The sequence below is a fragment of the Bos indicus x Bos taurus genome, chromosome 18 (assembly GCF_003369695.1).
Source record: "Bos indicus x Bos taurus breed Angus x Brahman F1 hybrid chromosome 18, Bos_hybrid_MaternalHap_v2.0, whole genome shotgun sequence".
Taxonomy (NCBI): Eukaryota; Metazoa; Chordata; class Mammalia; order Artiodactyla; family Bovidae; genus Bos; species Bos indicus x Bos taurus.
In genome coordinates, this window is record NC_040093.1 from 42,599,801 (window position 1) to 42,621,079 (window position 21,279).

At 39.8% G+C, this 21,279-nt stretch overlaps 1 long non-coding RNA gene across 4 annotated transcripts in view; it reads left to right on the forward strand.

The window, feature by feature from the left end:
- Positions 1-1,124: 1,124 nt before the first annotated feature.
- LOC113876853 overlaps positions 1,125-21,279 on the forward strand; it is a 53,276-nt gene continuing 33,121 nt past the window's right edge. Inside the window, exons 1-4 of one of the 4 annotated variants that reach the window (XR_003506593.1) lie at positions 1,132-1,206; positions 4,475-4,592; positions 5,977-6,042; positions 10,621-12,663. This is a non-coding gene — a long non-coding RNA (uncharacterized LOC113876853). Of the gene's footprint in view, positions 1,207-3,109; positions 3,259-4,474; positions 4,593-5,976; positions 6,043-10,620; positions 12,664-21,279 lie in introns of those variants that run through there. The other 3 variants (XR_003506594.1, XR_003506591.1, XR_003506592.1) reach the window with 3 other exon arrangements.

Sequence of the window (21,279 nt, forward strand, 5' to 3'; positions counted from 1 at the left end):
TCTACACCCAGCGCCACCGCAAGCCACAGAAGCACTCGAACTCTGGGACAGACAGGGGCGCTGGTGAACCAGGACAGGGGCTGGCACAGTGTTGGGCACTCCAGTAGATCCGGGACTTTGTGGCTTTTATAATGCAGTCACACGGAAGCCGAAGTATACCTAGACACAAAGTTTCCCTCAATGACTCTGACAGTCGAGATACTTTTATTTCCTAAGTTCCAGCCGGGTCTGGCACACAAGCCTGCTCTCCAGACCCACACTCTCTGCAGCGCGACTTCACGCACGCGCGCAGACTCCTCCCCCCCCCCCCACGCCATCAGTTCTCCCAGGCTCCGCCCCTCAGGCGGATATTCTCCTACAACTTCTGAAATCGCCCGGCCCCATCCCTCCCTGCCTTCACCTCTAATTGGACGCTGGCCTCTATAGGCTCCGCCCCTCGGCGACGTGAGCCCGCTTCCCTCCGAGTCTAGGCGCCGAGGGGGCGGGGCGGGGCGGGGCGTCTGCGCCCTATTGTCATGGAGACGGGAAGCCGGCGGCGGCGGTGGCGGGCATAGCCCAGCAGAGGTGGCAGCGAACCGGCCGCGACTGAGGCGAGGCCGAGCAGCCCCGAGCGCGCGGAGCCGACCGCTGGCGGCCTCTCAGGCAGCCAAGGGAGCAGTGTTCTCCGGGGCTCGGGCTGGGCCGGGGTGATCGCGGGGAGTGCCCAGGAGCGTCCCCGCCCTGCTCGCGTCGCTCGCGCTCTTGCGGCCCTTCAGCTCCCCAGCGCCCGCCCCCGGCTCCGCCCGCCGCCGCCGCCGCCGCCGCCGCCGCAGCCCCTCGCGCTAACGGTCGGTAGCGGCCCGCGCGCGCCGCCAGCCGGGGGCTCGCGCCAGCCACGAGGGAGCGTCCGCGGCTCACGCTCCCGCGCTGCGGAGGAGAGGTGAGCCCCGCGTCCACTCTGCCACCGCGTACCCTCCGCGTCTCGGCCGGGCTTCCTGCCTCTCGAGCCGCGTCCACGTCCGCCCGTGGACGGGATGGACGCGGTGGTGCCCTGCGCCCCTCTGGGCTCTCGGTAGGCATGGGCTGCGTGAACGTTGGGCGGGATTCTCGTGGTGTGACGGTCCCCCCAGCGGGCGGGCGTGGGCGTGGTCCCCTCCATCCACGCGCGGCGACTTCACCCTCTCGGCTCTGGTCCAGGATGCTGATCTCGGAAATGGAGCCCTGGAGGTTTGTGCCACCGAGAATCTGAATCTGTCAACACAGACATCCTCATTACATCATCCTGCCACTCTGAGCAACCCCCTCTGCCCCCCCAAAACACACACACACCATACTTACAACTCCTTCCCGCCCCCGCACCCCCCGGTTTTCTAATACTGTCTTCTTTTTGGTGTCAAGGACTTGGAGAGAATCCTGAAAGATATTGAAGCATTTAGAATTTATGGTTCTGTTGCTGTGGTTGTCACCTCCGCTCTGCGTCAAATTTGAGACTCATTTCTTAAGGATGTCTCTATTTTCTGCTTTATTTGCACATTGATGGCTCTGCTGCTCCGCTGGCCACCGCCGCCCGGCGTCTGAAATAGACTCGTGTTAATATGCGAGAGGGAAGAGCTGATTATTAGCAGACAGGCGGGATTCAGATAGCATCTGGCGGGTTTTCTCCGTTTTCATGTGAAAGCCTTCCGTTTTTGCTGGTAAACCGGAGGTTTTAACTTTTAGCCTTGGATGCGTTCCTTTCTCTCCTCTCCCTCCTTTCCCCCCTTTATTTATCAGCTTTCAGTTTGGGAGCCTGCTTACTTTTAGCAGTAGTTTAACTCATCTCCTGTCACTGAAGCTTTCTCCCACGGCAGGCAGGAACTAACTCCCTCTGGTTCCAGGTTACCAAGACGATTCTTTTTCTTTTCCGCTTACTAGTGCATTTGTATCTTTCTGAACATTTGCACTTAGGTTAGGGCTAGGCATGCCTTGATCTTAATGAAAGACTTTAAAACATTCTAATTTTAAAACTTCCTAAGGGTTTATTGGTTTGTCATGTCTGCACGGATCCTGTTACGCATTACTCTTAAAATTTAGAGCTTTAAAATAACAGATACAACTGTATTGCTAAGACATGATGTGGAGCTTGCTCCTAGAGTTTTGGCTGTACAGTTGTCATTGTTTAAATCAAGTGCAAAAGAGGTTATTCCTGTTTATTTAGTGTAATAACTGTTTACAGTAAAAACTTTAAAGACTTATAAAAGTAGATCTGCTGTATTTTAAAGATCTCATCATTCTTGTGCGAGAGACACAACACAGGCTAGGAAAGGCAACAGATTGCTTTTGTCATATCGCTTTGCTGTTTTGGAGTGTACTTAAAGGATTATGATTGATAAGGCTGTCTTGCCAGAGAATGTTGACACAGGTGTGCATCGTTATCTTAATTAAGATCCTGAGAAAATGTTGTCTATAAAATGGTGACATAAGAAGGGCGGCATATTTTTGTACAGTTTTGCTTCTGGAGAATTTAATTGCACTAGAAATCTGTCTTTGAGTTCCAGATTTTGTGAGCACTTTGGCAGCAGAAGTTTGAGAGAAATGATAGTTCAATGTTAAGTGTTCTGGCATGTATTGATACTACTTGTGGCTTTTTTGGCAATGCCTCTATCGGCTTTCTTTGTGCTCCATCTTTGTGGAATAATGGTTTCTGATTTAGAAAGGAAAGCATGAATAGCCTAGTATGTTATTAAGCAAACGTTTATTAGTATTCAGAAAAAAATATGTAGAGGAAGACATGCTTAATGTGCAGAAATAGGAATGTAATGAAAAAGTAAATATATAGGAAATTTATGTCCCTTCATTTTTTTTTTTTTTTTTGAAAAGTCTCTTAGGATGTTTTCATGATCTAAAACATATTCTTTTTTCTTCTCAAGTACTTAGCTACATTGTTTATGGAAAGCCTTGTTTTACTTCCAGACACCGAAGAAAACTGTTTTATTTCTTCCAAAATGTGTTTCTGTAAATTCGAATTGATGAGCAAGAGAAGATAGTACATTTAGACTCTTAATAGTTTAAGGATCTGAATCATAACCTGGATGACCACTAAAATAATATTACTGTCCTTTACTTCAAATCTCTGAATGCCAAAACAATAGCAAGACGGATGCTGTTGATTATATTACCCCTTGGCTTATCCAGCACCTAATACCCTTCAACATAAGTATTGCATTAAGATTTCCCCCCTCTCTTTGTAGCTCATGATTTCCTGGAAGCTGGCTGTCCATCAGTGTGTGTGTAAGATGTGTGAGTGTTTTTCTTTAATATTAAAACTCATTGTAAAAAAAGGAAGTGAAAGTGGAGGAGGCCATAGGCGTTCTGATCGGAGAGGCCAGGTAGAGAGTCACAGCTTGTTTGTGACTCCAGGGATAATTAGCTGCCTGTCATTATATGGGAAACTAAAATCAAAGAATGATTTATTTAGACTTGTTTGCTGAAACGAAAACAAGAGCATTACTTTTGAGATAATTGCTTTAGTTATCTTCCAGATCCCCCATCAAAAAATTTTTTTCTGGCAGCCAGCATCAGCATCCCAGTGTTATTATCCATCTATTATTTTCAAGTATGATATGTTAAAAGAAATGAAATCGGAATATGAGCTAATTACCTGTCATCTGGTTTAATAAATAATACCAAGTAATTATTAATGTATTAATATATAATTATGTATTTTTACAGTATAGAAATCTTGGGGAAATTTTCAGTGCAAATAAATGAGATCATGTGATCCTGAGTGAATTAAACATGTTTTTTAAAATAGGTTATGAAAACAGTATCATATTTTGGAATAACATTTTAACTCTGAGATGGCAGAGCCTGTTTTGTGTGGTAGTACCTCAATATCTTTACATATTTCCCTTCAGTGTCTACATGGTGTTGAGTCCTGTAGTTTTAACATCTTTTTAGTATAAATGTTAGCTGTTTTTATAGAGAATAATTGTCCTTAATAGAATAGCAGCTGATACAACTCTGAAAAGATGTAAAACCTTGGAATTATTATTATTTTTGTTCAATAATGACTCTGGTTTGCTTTCATAGCACTACTATGGAGTGTGGTACTCATGACTTAACTTCTTCATAAATCTGTAGTATTTTTATAGCTGGAGTATACCTAAGTACCAATTTAGAGTGGTAAATTAACTTATATGCTTCAAAATTGAAAACCAGTATATACAAATATATTAAAGTTTAAATCTTTATTAGTGAGGATGCACTTAGTATTTGTTTAGGAGAAGAGAATATAATTTTCTCCTACAGTTATCTTTTATGTAATCCATTTTACCAACCTTTTCTCAGGTTAATGATATTCCACACCTTGATACAGTCTTTACTTGTTTATTTGCGGTAATATAAAGTGATACCCTGGGGAAAATTAGATTAGATATTCGTATCTAATATCTCAGAAGTATTTAACCAGACTTCTATATTTCCTTAAACAGAATCATTTTTATTTTCTGTGCAGGTTATGAGTATGATGCTTCCATATACGTTTGGATGTTTTCAGCTAAGTTCACTTCTGAACTGTGGGGCTCCTCCAAGTGTTGACTGAAATCTGTCCTTGAGCATCCCCACGCTCATCTGTAAGTGAGTGTCTGCACAGTTGTGCTTGTGTATTTGGGAGTAAACCCAAAATAGCACCAGTGTTTGTTTTACCAAAGTATTTATATTGGTAATAGGGATGGTCTCAGTACAGAATGGAAAGAACGCCACTTGAGGCCTTTATTACCATTTTACCAATGTATTAATAAGTAGGAACATTTTGCTTCATGGAAATATACTGAATGATTTCTTTTTTAATGGTATCTTTGGATAGTGAAATTTATGACCTCAGTGCTTTTCATAAAAATCAAGACTAAGGTTATGATGTGTTATAAAGAGATAATTATTATTTGAAGGAAATATTTATATCAAATTACAGCTTTTTATTATTTTCATTACCCCAATTCTTTTTAGAATAAATATAAGGGGAGTATCAGCTCTAGTCATAGGTACTAAACTCTCTTAATGACAAAGGACATACAGGTGTGCACAAAACTTGTCCCTTCTCATCAGAATAGGGGCTCGTGAACACAAGCAGATGAGAAAAGCTATAAGAAAAAAAAAATTGTGCAGAATATTTGTGTTGTCTAGTGGGGAAAGCAAAGTACAGGATTCAGTGATAGAGAATATTTTCTTAAAAAAAAGATGGTTGGAGGACCAAAAAAAAAAAAAAAGCTAATTCTACAGAAGGCAACTCGAGTACAGTCTGCTATAGAAGCAGTGCTTCTCTGAATACTTTCAAAGGCATTAAAGTGACTCTCAATATTAAATGAAGTAATATCTAATTGTTTTTAAATAGCACCTTTGTGTTCTTCTATATCTGACTGAGCCTTATAGGTCTTCATGTATGACCAAGAGCTGAAGTATTGTAGTGACTTAGGAAACACACAGATACAAAGAAAATGTTATACAGTGAACAATCTGATTCCTCTTTGTTTGTCTTTAAGCTTAGTTTTTGGTTTTGTTTTTTTAACCACATAAACTTGTTGAATTTAAAAGACGGAGGATTAGATTTTTTTTTCCTTCCTAAGAATGAATATAGGAAAATCTAAACATGCAGTCAAATTGGTTGGATTTTATATCTGTTATTTGACAAAATTTATTAAGATGCATATTTATATATTAATGGTATTCAAATATATTAAAACTAATTCTCATTTTATATAAAATAGGTGTGTGGAAGGGAGTTCCCTACTCTTGAAAAGATAAAGAAAGCTTGTCCTTTCCAACAATAATAGATTATAGTTTATTAATTGAGCAGGTTATACTAAATGTTCTCTGGTGAAAATGGTTAGGGTATGCTTTTTGAGAAATATATCATTCAGGAATAAAATCAATTCAAGTATAGGTAATTAAATTGTAATTCAATGAAGGAAGGAAGTGGTAGGAAAGATGAAGCTAACTCTTGCTGTTTTTCTCTTTAAGAATCTACAGTCCATAATGGAGCCACTGTACTGGCTTTTGGAAGGAGGAGATTCTGAAGATAGGGAGGTAATATTATCTCTTTTAAGAGAATACTTTTCTCTGTAATCCTGCGCCTTTATTACATATAAGAACTTTATCTAGGAGGCAGCAATTTCTTTAAATTTGGGGTATGGAAACAATCTGATTTTTCTCTGCTGAGTTTTTGAGCTGCTGTGTTGGGAGGGCTGAGAAATCTCAGCTAGGCCTACTCAACACCCTTAAAATAGCTTCTTTCTGAGAATTAGATCTGTGATGGTGGCCTACCCCATCCCGGTAGGTGTCATTTTAGTGTGTGGTGATGGGCACACATGGAGCAGTTGCTTAGCTGTCCTCATTTACCTCCCTGGCTTTGTTGCCTTCTCTAGGGGAGCACGCTGTCTGCAGGGCAGTTTACTGTCAGCCACCACCCAGCTCAGAGTGGGAGACTCGCTGGTTGACAACTGGTTCCAGAGCTCTGCCAAGGAGCTCTCCAGGCCCAGCCGGGGCTGCTGTAGTGCACGGGAGGCCGGGAGCTGCGCCACTCGGGTTCCTTCCCTAGTTGTCAGCTTTAGGTCCCTTTCCATTTTTTGTGTAATCCTGGGCTGTGGGTAATACTTTCCCTTTCCTCTCACTAGGTTGGCTTGCTGCTCTCTTTGCAGCTGTTGCAGGGATTCACATGGAATGGAGGACTCTGTTTTATTCTGGATGAGATCTTTGAGCATTTCTCCGCATGCATTTTCAGTTTCAAAAACCTAATGTTGGTGTCCAAGAGTGAATATAAGATTCTTGAACAACAAAAATAAAAAACGAGAAAATTTGTATCAAAAAGAAAAGCTTCCATCTTTTCAGGCTATGCTGCTGCCTTGACTATGCAAGTTAAATTAAAAACAGAGTCAAATCCTTTTATAAAATATCAGTTTATCATTCAATCATTCTATTTCGAAGAATGTTTATAAAGGCTTAAATTGTGTTACAGTGTTTATGTAATTTTTTTTTTCTTTTTAAGAAAAATGATATACTTTTCTAGTCATCAAAAATATCTACTCCCCAAACTATAGCTATAGAAGGATGTTAATGGAATAATGGACTTTATGATGTCTAATTATATAATTGGGAAATGGGTAAGCAACAGTAGTAGTAGCTAAAACCAGTTTCTTCTATTAAAGAGCTAGTATAGAGTTAAAAACAAAAAACTTCAAGAAGACTCTGTAATCTTTAAATCAAATGACATTTTTGGTTAATACAATAGGAAGAAGAAGCATACCAATCTCAGATTCTTTTTTTCTGGCCTAGGTAGACGTTGGAAGCAGCTGAAGAGCTGTTAACATGTGGCCTGGAAAAAAATTATCTAAAAGTGGTTACTTGGAAGGCAGTTTACATTTGCAGAACAATTCAATATTATGACCTTGACCAACTTTTACACTTCATATTACTTGGGTTATTACTCCAGCTTTTAAAATATCAATCTATGGTATAGCTTGTATATGGAATACAAGGGTATTTTGAATTGACTAAGTCTTGCTCATCATTCTAAATTGTGCTTCAGTATTACAAAGTTGAAATGTAATATTTATTAATAGAAGGAAAATATAAAATTTAATATCTGGGCAACTGAGACCTTTAAACCTACTTTAAAAGTATAATCTTGACATCTATGACACTATTTTTTTGTCTTTGAGATACAGATAGAATTATGGATTATTCTAAAATCCAGATGTTTTATTTATTAATTCCAAATTTTGTTCTCTACAATGGACTTTCAAAGTAAAAGGAATACATTCTTTAGCCATGGACTAATTTATTAAACATTAGTACACAGAAAATCAGCCTTGATTAATTTAAAACTGTGAAAGGGGGCAGGTAAAACTGTTTTCAGCTGAAATTTCCTAATGCAGCAACCATTTAAATTAAATGTTTGTTAACATAATAGTGATGGCATTTTCTCCTCCTCCTCCTTGTGGTTTTGTCCAACTAGATGTTACAGTGGCAGTTGCGCTGACTGTTAAGTGTTTAAATGATGACACCATTATGTGAAGTGATTTTGAAATGAGAGATTCCAGCCAAGAATTACATCTGCTCCCATCTCCTTCAAATCATACTCTCTGGCAGTACAGATTATGATTGATTTGTTTGTGACAGATTGCAGGAAACAGTCATTGATTTTTCAATATTTTACCTTAAAATTATTTACAGTTGTAACCATGGGGAGGTATTTCCATGGGCTGTCAGCCCCTGAAAGACTAGGATAATATTCCCTGCTCTCTGACAAGACAAATTACCTGTAATGAGTGCAGTAGCTGAAGGGTATACTTTTATTTTAAAATATGTCAATAACCCCAGTGACTAAACGAATATTGATTTAGCATAATGAAGCCTGAGTAATGTGAAAATGAGCTTTTTCAAGGAGCATGGTAAAGACTTTCTTTTTAGCTGGTTGTAAGAAGCTTTTCATTCTTTTCAACTAGCTAGTGGAGATAAGGAGTTTTATATGCAAACCATCAGAATGATAGTGTTATTTGTGATAACCAGGGTCCAAATATTCTGCCCTTGCTTTTATCGATTCTTTTTCAAATCTTATTTGGAGTCTTACTTTTAGTCATAGAATAGATACTGATTTACTTGCTGTTACCTTTAACCAGCTTAATATATTTACCATTTCAGCATCTTTTGCATTAGAACCTGTGGTATTGAATATTAACATATAAGTCTATATCTAGTCATTTGTAGATGACATAATAATTATGTTAAGACATTTCAAATGGGTCTATTGTAGTATTTAATGTGCTGTATTTTATGGTAGAATAATTCCCAGTCCCTGGACATAAGATTGCTTTCACTGGGAATGAAGATTAATTTACTTAAGTCCTGATATTTTAGGCAGCAGTGCATGTTTCCATTTTTGTTAGACTTTCCCCTCCTTTCCAAATGTAATTCTCAACTTTTTAATGGATTAAGACCCTAAAATATAAGGTCCGTCAAACAAGAATGATAGTAAAGTAGTATATAGTTTTGTTTCATAGTTCATCGAGGAGCCTGAAGATCTTATGCCTGAACTGGTATTCCATGGAAACCTAACATATTTTATGATAACTAATAGTAATGAAATTTTATTGAAAGCAATAGGTAAAGTCCCTTTAGAAATTAAAAATGAGTTTTGATTTAAAGAAAATTCAGATGACTCTTTGTGAGTGCTAGTTCATTTGCAGCACTGCTTTGGAAATGTTGCAATAAAATGAAAAATACAAACAGATCTTTTAATGGAAAATAGGATAGACTCTAGAACAAAAGTTATCCTTTTGTTTTTTTTTTTTTCCCCAGGAATTTGCCTGAGGGTGTGAGACAGATGATTTCTGTTACTCATCCTAGTTATGTCCTGCAATAAACTGGATACTTTATAAAATACCGGTCCCTTGGTTTCAAATGCTGTAAGATTTTAGTTCTCCATTATCCTCTCCTCCAAGTTCTTTCCCTTTTTCTATAAAGGACCTTTGAAAATAGAAATATAAAGCCTGCACCATTATCATATGTGAAACTGATAGCCCAAATTTTTCAACCATTAATTTGGTTTATAGTTTTCTAAGTTGATCTCATATCTTAGATCTTAGATATGAGAACTTACCTATGGATAAGGCTTATCTACAGAATATACCCTCCAGAAAAAAATAAATATAGATCTTTCTCCTCAGTAATTAAAAAAAATAAAGCATATTTTCTTGAGACAAATCTGTGTTAAGGAAAACATCTATATTGTTGTTTAGTTTATTTTGGAATAAAATAATAAATGTATATGGTAAGCACCTCCTGACCCCATCATGTAGTTTAAACCTGGCTATTCATTTTATAATACATGTGCAGAACTATTTATGTGAGTAAAATTTAATAAGTACATAGATAAAGCTTTTTCTGGGGAAATTATTCTCTTTTGGATACTCTGCCCTTTTCCGTTTCTTTTCTCCCCTTGAAAAAAAAATACCTGCCCTTGTTCTCCTTTAGGGAAAAACTATTTAGATAAAGTGTTTTTAAATCATGCAAGTCATTGCCTGGGTTTGGTTAAAACATTTATTTTTTTCGAAAAGGAGAAAATACCCCCGTTTGAAAAACCTTTCTTGCATTTGTATCTATTAAGATAAACAGTTTACTTTGATACGGTACATACCAATCTACTTAGTTAATTTTTTTCCAGAATTCATTTTACTCTGTTTGGTCTGACCTTCTATGATAACTTAATATAGAAACAAATTAGCATATAATTCTATTTTCCATGTGACCTCAACCAGTTGCAGAATTGTACCGCCACTTTTCGGTGGGGGGGCAATTTGATATTTTATGTAGACTCTAGCATTAAGCCTTTGCAAATGTTCACTGCATCCTGGCTCATGTGTTATCAAAAATGTTTCAAAGTAAGCAGTTAGAGGAAATCCTCACCCCTATTACTAAGGTATTACAATGCCTCCAAAAGGTAGCATTTTTAATTAGTGTACGTGATTGATTAGTGATTTGTCTTTCTCCCAAGCATAAAGCAGCTGGGCAAAATTAAGTGAGGTTGGTGAAGTATAAGAAGATATTAGGGGCTGGTGGTGACAGTGATCATGACAACTAAATAGATTTTTTTGTTTTTTCTTTTAGATTCAGCAATCAGTCTTTGAAATTTCCTGTGGTCTGTTCAATCTAGATGCAAAGGACATGGAAAAATCAAGTGCTCAAGTGGTTTAAATATGTTTTGGATATTCTTATTTATAGATTACAGGATTTTTCCAATTAAAATCCGCAGTTGTCATGCAGAAGGAGGTTATGCCCTTCTTGATCACCAGTTTATTTGAAATGCTTAGCATTATAGTGTGTTACTGAATGCTGTTTTAATCAAAGTATAGAAAAATAAAAACAATTCTGTATGTTGACTTTTTTTCTAAAATGACTTTGTTGGACTGAATGAATGTTTATACCTGAAAAAGAGGGTTCCTCCCTGAGAAAAAAATCACTTTCTCCATTATAGCAATTCTTCTGGCAATCTGATATCATTAGAATAGGTTTAAAATCACTTTCTAATGTGACCCTATTATATTTATGGAAGAAGAAAGACTTAGAAGTTATCCATATATATAATTTTAATTCTCTATAGTAGTCCCTCTGGAATGGAACATTTTCTTTTTAAAAAATCTATTAGCTCAACTCAGGTATGAGGGAAAAATCATCTCAACTGGCAGAGCATTCGTTACGTCTTTGAGTATTTGGTTTATATAAAGGTTGACATCCAGTCTTCCACAGAGTTCTTACATTTGGGCAGACTGAATAATGAGGGGTTGCCTTGGCATTGGGAAATTCCTTGTTGTGGCCTTTGTGGTGGCTGAAGGGAAACGGAAGGATTCCTCCGTGGCAGGCAGGCGTCTGGCTTCTGTGGTATGAACTCTGTCAAGGGGTATGTGTGACCAGAGGTAGCCCTTAGTGAGGGGACTGGAGAGATGCACAGATGCTGCTGACACCCGAAGAAGTAGTGGCGAGTTACTGTTTTGGGCATGACCCAGTTTGTACTTCATCCACTTCTATAGTTCTCACAAAATGCTATGATAAATTCTTAAGCTCAGATCTCCGTACAGCAAAGTAAAATTTTTAGGCTAGAATATTTTTTATTTTTAATTAAACTTTATATTTTGAGATAATTACAGATTTCATGTGCAGTTTTACTAAATAATGGAGAGGTCCTCTGTACCTTTAGTTAGTAAGTTTCCCCTCAGTAGGGAAAGTATCACAACCTGGACATTGGCCTCATTACAGCCCAGATACAGAACTTCCATCCCCGGAAGGATTCCTCACTCTGTCCTTTTACAGTCGTACATGCTTCTCTCCTGCTCCTCTTCCTGTAGCATCACTAGGCTGTTCTCCTTTCCTGTAATGTTTTTTCTTTTCAAGGATGTTCTATAAATGGAATCATATAGTATATAACCTCTTGGGATTGACTTTTCTCACTCAGCACAATTTTCTGGAGCTTCAACTCACACGTATCAGTATTCTGTTCTTTTTATGGTTGGGTAATATCCCGTGGTGTGGTTGCCCCACAGTTTGTTTAACTGTTGTACCAGTTGAGACTTCAGTGTTGTTTCTGGTTTTTCACTATTATGAATAAAACTGCTGTAAACATGCATGTACAGATTTTTATGTGAACATAAGTTTTCATTTTCCTGGGATAAATGCCCAGGAGTGTGATTGTGGGTCATATGATAATTACATAGAGTCTTTTTAAGACTAGAATTGATTTTGTGTGTATGGAAGGGGAGACAAAGAGAACATCTACATTTTTGTGGTATTTTTGCTTTAACTGGATTTGTCTACGATTTCAAAACATACAGACTATTTTAAATAACTTGTAGCTAGATATAAAAAAAACATTTTTCCACAAACTAGATTTTGTTCTTATTTCTAGAGAAATACTTTTGAGAAAAAACTGACCTTTTTTTGGGGGGGTAAGCAATTTCTGTGTAAAGGAATAAAGGTAGACATACACTATAGAAAGTGCTGCAAAGCTGGCAGGGTACTTGGGGAAAATTTGCAAGTGTTAATAGAGACTTGACATTCAAGGCTATATTGTAATAGTTTTTCAATTTGTAGACTTTAACTTTTGTCACTACCATGTAGCCTGCAGATTTTATTTGTAGAATAAATTCATTATCTTTATCATTTGTGTTCAGCTGTGTTGCATTTCATGTCCATCTAATTCAACTATATGCATGTAGGAAGAAAAAGAAGGAAATGAAAAACAAACAATATCTTTTCTAGTGCAGGCATGCTTAGTTGTGTCCGACTCTTTTGCAACCCCATGGACTATAGCCTGCCAGGCTCCTGGGTCTATGGGATTTTCCAGGCAAGAATACTGGAGTGAGCTGCCATTTCCTTTTCCAGGGGATCTTCCTGACCCAGGAATCAAACCTGTGTCTTCTGAGTCTCCTGCATTGGCAGGTGGATATTTTACCACTAAGCCACCTGGGAAAGCCATCTTTTCTAGTACCTAGCCCCTAAAATGCAGCTACTGTATGCGATGCTTAGTGGAAGAATGGCTTTGTTTCCAACTCCGGTAGAAATTATCCTGGTATACTTACTGAGACATAATAAGGCATATACAAAACCATCTATGCTATATTTTGGGAGAAACCCACTGAAAGAATTTTCAAAGATAATTTTATTTTGATTTTCTACCATATATATTGACTTTATCGCTCTTAATGAAGATGTAGCTCCATTTCTTTTTAGAAAACTTTGGATGCCATTAAGGGGTTACAATAATCCTTCTAACAAAAGTCAATATTATAAATCTTTAATTTTTTCGAGTGAGGCCTTAGGGACTTCACCTTAGGCCAAGTAGACCCCAATCTTGCAGTGCTTCTAAATATAACTTCATCTTTAACCCATTATAGCCATGACCACAGTGATATAAATGACATAAGACAATAAAATAGCCCTTGCCCTTGAAAATGACCTGGAAAAAAGATATTGTGGACACATGGAATCTATAAATACTGGTGGTCACTCATCATGAAGCAGCGAGGGAAGCACCTCTGTCTAGCACTTCTAGGCACTGGGACCCTAATGATAAGGAAGAGCAACACAGACCCTGATCCCTGAGAATGGTTCTCTTGATTCTTAGTTTAGGGGATGGGGACAGGGGAGAAGTAGAAAGAAATTGAGATAGAGACCAGCATGATTATGTGTTACCAGAAATCCAGAACCTTCAGAATTTAGGAGAGAGACTAGGAAAGCTGAAGCTGCTGGAACAGGCCTCACAGAAAATGGTGGGCTTCAACTGGGATGGAGCATATACATGAAATGGAGGAAAAAAGATATTAGGAAGAGAAAGAAATGAGCTGCAGTGCATTTTGTTGAAAGTGGGGTGCAGTCTGGTCTGGCTAGAATTTCCTGCAACATTAAAATGGTTTGTGACTGCCCCAAAGTATACTTAATAGCTTCCTATGTTTTAGTAACTCACCAGAAATGTGGCAGGCCTTCTTTAAGAGTAATATTTGAATTATGTGTATTTGAGAGAAAAAACAAATGGATACTCTTCCTCCTAAAACCAGGGCTTGGAAGTATGTTTTTGTTTTGAAGCTCAGTTTGTGAAAATCAAAATATTATTTTCTTCCCTTTATGTTTGATAAGGGATAAAATATTTTGTACCTTTCTAATGTCTTAAATGCATAACCTATAAGACTGTAATACTTTGAAATGTTTTATTTATTTTAAGCTTAAAATAAAAGAACTTTAAATTCTTTTAGAAGAGCTCCAAAATTAAAACTGTAAGATCACATGTAGATAAAAGTTACATAAAGAACATGTTTGTAAGATGGTACATAGAGCTGATGGCTTTACTAAAAAACTCTTTTGGGCACCCTAAGAAAATACAAGTATTTCTGTGCATTTTTTTCAAGCATTCAAGGTAGGAGGAGAGCTGAGAGTCTTTTCTAAATATACATCCAATTTTAGGAGGCTAAACCAGAACTCTCTAATATGACTGGGCCCTGGAAAAAGGAAGCCACCTAAGGGACTATTAGAGTTCCATAAGTTTATATAAATCATAGATTTGATCAAAGTGATTATAAAAGACATCCAAATTAAGACACTCAGGGCTTTATATGTAATAATATAGATTCCAGTACCCTCAACTATATATCATTTCCAGTGAGGAGACCAAGATGAATTGGGTCTTAGGAAAGTGCTACATGAGGTGGGCGACTTAAAAGTTCTGAATATACGTAATGACCCAGTATTGTGAAATCATCTTGTAATACTGTTTATCTAGCAGTTTAAGAAAAAAAGAGAGAAAAAGAAAACGGTGCTATTTTAGATAGTTTAAAATTTTTTTTACAAATACTGCAAATCATAGGTTGGTTACCACTAGACTTCCTGACTCTGCTGTGATTGCTATATTCTCTGTATATTCTTTTAAAATACCGAGCACTTTATAATTTTGTCTATAATTGTTTATGTATATTTTATCCACAAAGTGTTTCTAGAACAACTTACATTGCTAAATTACCTTAGCCTACCTGCCATCTTTAAGCTTTATGTATAAATATACTGAAGTGTCAATTGCAAGACACATTAGCAGACTATTTAATTTTTTTTCCAGAAGACTTTTTATTCAAAACACCTTTCAAACTCAATGCATAAAAATAGCAGGCAGCTCCCACTTGCAGGCTTTTGAAGCTAGAGAAGACGTGTTTTTCACATGAAGAAGCTGAGTCCTGGGAAGATGAAATGCCTCAGTGGTAATAAGGATCTTTTGACTCCAAAGCAGATGCTGCCAACTTGAAGATGCTTGTCCCCAATTCTGGAAATTCAGTCTTCAGATGCTTGTATCACAACCCTAGTCTTCATAATATTTTGTTTTACAGACGTCAGAAATAAATGTCTAACTCATCATCTGTACGTGCCATCCAAACGTTTTGGCACGCAGTATGGGTACAAGGAACAAGGTAGAGCATGTTAATCTCAGAACTGGGTTTTAACCAAAAGAATGCTCCATGTATTCATTACTGTTTATGCATACCTGCTGGGTTTTAACATTGTGATAAATTCAGGGGATCAAATCTGAATGCATGTTCCCTGAATTCAACAAAGTGGGCATTGGACTCAGGCCTGGAGTTGAAACGGTGAACGGCATGCGGTGTTTGTCTTTGTGGAGCTGGGAGCTTAGCATCTGCCGTGGCTACAGAGGCATAAACAGACCATTTCAGCTCAGCATGGTGAGAGGGAAAGGCCAGGTGCCGTGGGACCACAGGGGCACAGTCCCCAGGCAAGCCTGACGGAGGGAGGGTAAAGTCAAGGAAGGCTTCCTGTAGGAAGGGGGCACTGAGGTTGAGTCCTGAAGGAAGGGAAAGCCTCGCGCCTTTGGGAGTCAGTGAGGAGCTCGAAGGAAGCAGAAGATATGTGTGCAGAGATGGGGAAGAAATGAGAGTAAGCAGGGGCCAGGCTGGAAGGGCAGTTTTTATGCCAGACAGAGCAGCTTGGACTTCATCTTCCTTTCACCAGATCAGCTCTGCATTGTGGAGGTAAAACTTTCAGTAGTGACGCAAGGGTCTTTGGATGGTAAGAGACTCTTTCAGTGGTTTTGCAAGTAGTTGTCCAGGGATGAGATCAGTTGCAGGAGCTGAGAAAATGGCCAGGGGAAGGAGGGATGTCGGTGGATTGATGTGAGATGTTAAGATGCTAGAAATAAAAGGACATGCGACTGAAGGGTTACAAAGGCAGGCAAAGGAAAAGCATGTCAGCGAGGATGTCCTGAAGGTTGCAGCAGTTAGGTCGTGGTGGTGGTGTTTCGAGACAGGGAACCTAGGAGAAGAAGGTCTAATGGAGAAAAGACAGTGTGGGCAGATCAGTTGGTTTTGAGGTACTAGTAGAATATCCAGAGGGGTTGGAACTCACAATCTTGAAGCAGCCAGAGAACACAATCTACTCTTTCATATCAGTCTATTTTCTTTTCTCTGAAAATCAGATTTTCTGATTTCTGAAAGGCAGATTTCTTTAAAAAAAAATAAAGTGTTCTCTTTCATTATTAAATGTTTTTTCCTCGTGTGATACAGCTGTAATGATCCTATGGAAAGCAAGTCTGAGATGAACTGTTCAATATTACTGGGCAACATTTGTTTAAAAAAAAAAAGATGTGGTTTGGAAGGATATAAAGGAAGGAAAGGGAAAGACTGTTCCTGGCGATAGCTGTCCCCTAAACAGCTCAATGGATTCAGTTCAGTTCAGTTCAGTTCAGTCGCTCAGTAGTGTCCGACTCTTTGCGACCGCATGAATTGCAGCAAGCCAGGCCTCCCTGTCCATCACCAACTCCTGGAGTTCACTCAAACTCACATCCATCGAGTCAGTGATGCCATCTAGCCATCTCATCCTCTGTCGCTCCCTTCTCCTCCTGCCCCCAATCCCTCCCAGCATCAGAGTCTTTTCCAATGAGTCAACTGTTTGCATGAGGTGGCCAAAGTACTGGAGGTTCAGCTTTAGCATCATTCCCTCCAAAGAAAGCTCTGGGCTGATCTCCTTCAGAATGGACTGGTTGGATCTCCTTGCAGTCCAAGGGAGTCTCAAGAGTCTTCTCCAACACCAGTTCAAAAGCATCAATTCTTCAGCGCTCAGCTTTCTTCACAGTCCAACTCTCACATCCATACGTGACCACTGGAAAAACCATAGCCTTGACTAGACGGACCTTTGTTGGCAAAGTAATGTCTCTGCTTTTGAATACGCTATCTAGGTTGGTCATAACTTTCCTTCCAAGGAGTAAGCGTCTTTTAATTTTATGGCTGCAATCACCTCTGCAGTGAACACTAAATTTCAATTGTGCAGAGGGATTTAAAGATAGGGAGGGAGGGACAAAACACTTCCAGGAAAAAAAGACTGGAGAATAGTTTTGTTTTTAGAAGCTTGGTGAGTTTGGATTGCAATATATGCTTAAGTGATTAGTAAGTAACATTATCTGGATCATATTACTTTCAACATTCACCCACAAGTCCTCACTGAGCATGTACTGGGTATTGGGTACAGGGTACTGGACAGTGCTGGCAATTGAGTAGGGACCTCACTGGACATGGTCTTTCCCTCACAGAGTTTATAGTCTAGCTGGAGGGCTATAAATTCTGAAAGTAGCTCTCTATGATATTTCTGTCTGTATCTGTTTACTATAATTGACATAGATTGGGAGGACAACTTATGACTCTTGGATCCCATAGAAATGAACATGTATACCTCCAGAGGGCACTGCTATGTTCACAGCAGAAAGAAAAAGAAAGGATTCAGGCTGCCTTGACTTCCTTCTATCTGTTGAGCTGGGGCTGGTGGGATTGTTATTCGAAGCAGGGGACTGGAACATAGGTGGAGAGTAGCTCCTAGATATTCCTGAGTGGCTGAGAAAGAGTTGTGACTTGTTTGCTCGCAAGGGTCAACCTCCCCTCCAGAGTAGTGCACTTGTTACAGTTGATGAACCTGTACTGACACCATCACCCATTGTCCACAGTTTACCTTAAGGTTCCCTGTTGGTGTTCTACATTCTGTGGATCTGGACAAATGTGTAGCGATGTGGATCCACCACTAAAGTATCACACGGAATAGTTTCACTGCCCTGAGAATCCTCTGTGCTTTGTTCATCATTTCCTCTCCACCAACCCCTGACAGCGACTGATCTTTTTACTGTCTCCATAGCTGTGCCTTTTCCATAATGTCATACTGTTAGAATCATCAAGTATTTAGACTTTTCAGATTGGCTTTTCAGTTAATAATATGCACTTAAGGTTTCTCTTTGTCTTATCATGGCTTTGCAACTTATTTCTATTTAGTGCTGAATAATATTTCATTTTCTGTATGTACCAGAGTTTATCCATTTATCTGATGAAGCACATCTTGGTTGCTTCCAAGTTTTGGCAATTATGAATAAAGGAGCTGTAAACATCTGTGTGTAGGTTTTTATATGGATACAAATGTTTAACTCCTTTGGGTAAATGCCATGGAATGCTCTTGTTGGACCATATGTAAGAGTATTTAGGTGTATCAGAAGCTGCCAAACTGTCTTATAAAAGTGGCTGCGTTGTTTTGCATTCCCACCAGCAGTGAATGAGATTAGGTCTCTGACTTAATGAGCCTGCGCCTCTTGCCTGAACTTGACAATCCTTCTTAGTCTTCCTCTTCTTTAGCTAGGACAGGGTGGCTGGAGTGGGCTGGAGTTACATATTTCCCTTCTTCCCTGTGGAAGGCTCGAGCCTGCTGGAAATGGGTATTTCTTTTCCCTCAGGTCAGGTCAAGTCAGGTCAGTTCAGTTCAGTCGCTCAGTCGTGTCCAACTCTTCGCAACCCCATGAATCGCAGCACGCCAGGCCTCCCTGTCCATTACCAACTCCTGGAGTTCACTCAGACTCACGTCCATTGAGTCAGTGATGCCATCCAGCCATCTCATCCTCTGTCATCCCCTTCTCCTCCTGCCCCCAGTCCCTCCCAGCATCAGAGTCTTTTCTAATGAGTCAGCTCTTCACACGAGGTGCCCAAAGTACTGGAGTTTCAGCCTTAGCATCATTCCTTCCAAAGAAATCCCAGGACTGATCTCCTTTAGAATGGACTGGTTGGATCTCCTTGCGGTCAGTTAGGCTCTGGTAAAACCCTAGCAGGTTAGGCTCTATTAAAATAGTTTTCCCTGAGGACAGATCTTGTTAAGATGAAAGTTCTGGAACATTTTAAAATAATTCCTTTTCCCCTCCCCCTTATAGAAACTCAACTTTTTTTTTTTTTTTTCTTTCTGGATATTCACTGTGAGAATCTGGTTGAGCTCCTAGAGATAAAACTCATAAAAGTGTGGGGGAACTCCCTTTGACTGGGTCCCCCTGGGTCTCCCCATTGCTTCTCAGCGTTGTCTACACTGAGCTTCTGGCATCTGGTCAATTACAGTTCAGGTTCTCCTACCCCACTATTGCTCTCATGGAGGTTTCTGCTTGTGGGTTTCTGCTTTATTATGGTTTTCTGTGTTCACCTGTCTCTCTCTCCAATTTTGGGGGCAAACGTTTGCCCTGTAACCTCACTTCTCCTATGGCTCTTGCAGGGTTGTTGATTTTTCACTTTTCAGTTTGTTCAGTATTTTACTTGTTTTATATTGGAGTTGTTGACGTCTAAGCTCTTTACGTGTCGGACCAGAAACCGGAAGTCCACAAATACTTACCAGCCTGTGACGAGATAAATACCAAAAAGAAAAGAAAGCATTTAGAAACCTGAATAGTTATTTGAAATTGCTGTGATATCCAAGTACACAATTTTATATTTTACAAAAATATTGGTCTGCAGAAGATTAGAAAATAGGAACGAAACAAAACGACAATAAGCAATTCGCTCTTTACGCCAGATAAGTGGAGAAGCATGGGAGTAGGAGGCAGTCAAAAAAATAGTGATTGGGATGGGAATTATACCACTTTTGTGGTTGTCTAGAAGGTGCTCTGAGATCCCTGGGGAAGAAGATCAAACTGATTGGAGTACAAAGAAAAGGGTGATTAGGGCTTTTCAGAGTGGACGTGATGGGGAGGAAACAGCAGCCTATGGGAGGGCAAAGATAGCTTCCACCCCCCACCTACCTTACCCGAGCTGTCGGAGTGATCTTCCTAACATAGAGATCGGACCATGTCACTCCCTTGCTTAAATCCTTTAGAGACACCCTCTGCCTAATGCTCCTCAACTTCTCAGCCCCATTCACAAGGCTGCTCACCACCTGACCAGAGGACCCGTCTGGCATCATTTCTACCACTCCAGCCTATGCACCCTTCTCTCCAGAAACTGGTTTTCCTAGAGTAGATCACAGCGTGCACTACCGTTTCCATCATACACCTCCATCATTGCAGGCAACTGTGCATCTGTGGCCTCTCCTGCTTGGAAGGCCTTCCTTCCACTCACTCTTTTCTGTTGAAATCCCGTATATCCTTTAACATCATCCTCTGGGGGATTTTCCTGCATTTGATGTCAAATGCACAGATGAAGGAGACCCAGGAGCTCAGTCAATTTTAAGTGTGGAGCTGGAAGGGAAACTTACAGATTCAGCCACACTTCTGACCTCACGTCCTTGTGTCTTCGTTGGGTATCTCACAACTGGAAAGGGGTGTGTTTCAGGCCACTAGGTAGGAGCAATTACTACATGACCCTGAAACCAGCATCTGGATGCCTCAGGGCTGGGGGAGACCAGAGAAGAGGCACTCAAGGTCAGGGGTGGGGAACTAACTTTCCAGGATGGAGGCAGCTCCCCTGGGGTTCCCATCCTCCTCACAGAGAGAGCCTCTAAAGCAGGACTTGGCAAACTTTTTCTCGAAGGAGCCAGATAATGGATATTTTTGGCTTTGTGGGCTAGACAATGTCTGTTGCAACTATTTTGTCATTGCAACGCAAAAGCAGCCATAGACAAGTGGGTGTGGCTGAGTTCCAATGACACTTTTACAAAAGTGTTCCAATAACATTTATGAAAACAGGCTGCAGGCTGGATTTAGCCCATGGGCTACAGTTTGCCAAACCCTGCTCAAAGGAAGGAAAATGTCCCCTTTCTTCTGCCCTGTCTCTAAATAGCCTTTCGAGGCCTCACTAAGTTTACCTTTATAGTTTCTAAATTCCTGAATTTTTTCCCTTCAGAATAGCATAAACAATGAGTAATCTGCCCCTACTTGCCAATCAACTGCAGCGGCCTGAAATGTCCTTTATTGGTGGAGTGAAAGATGCAATGGCATACACTGAACATGTGTAATAGTTTGTAAAATTAATCCTTAACCCAGGTGTCTTAATGAGATAG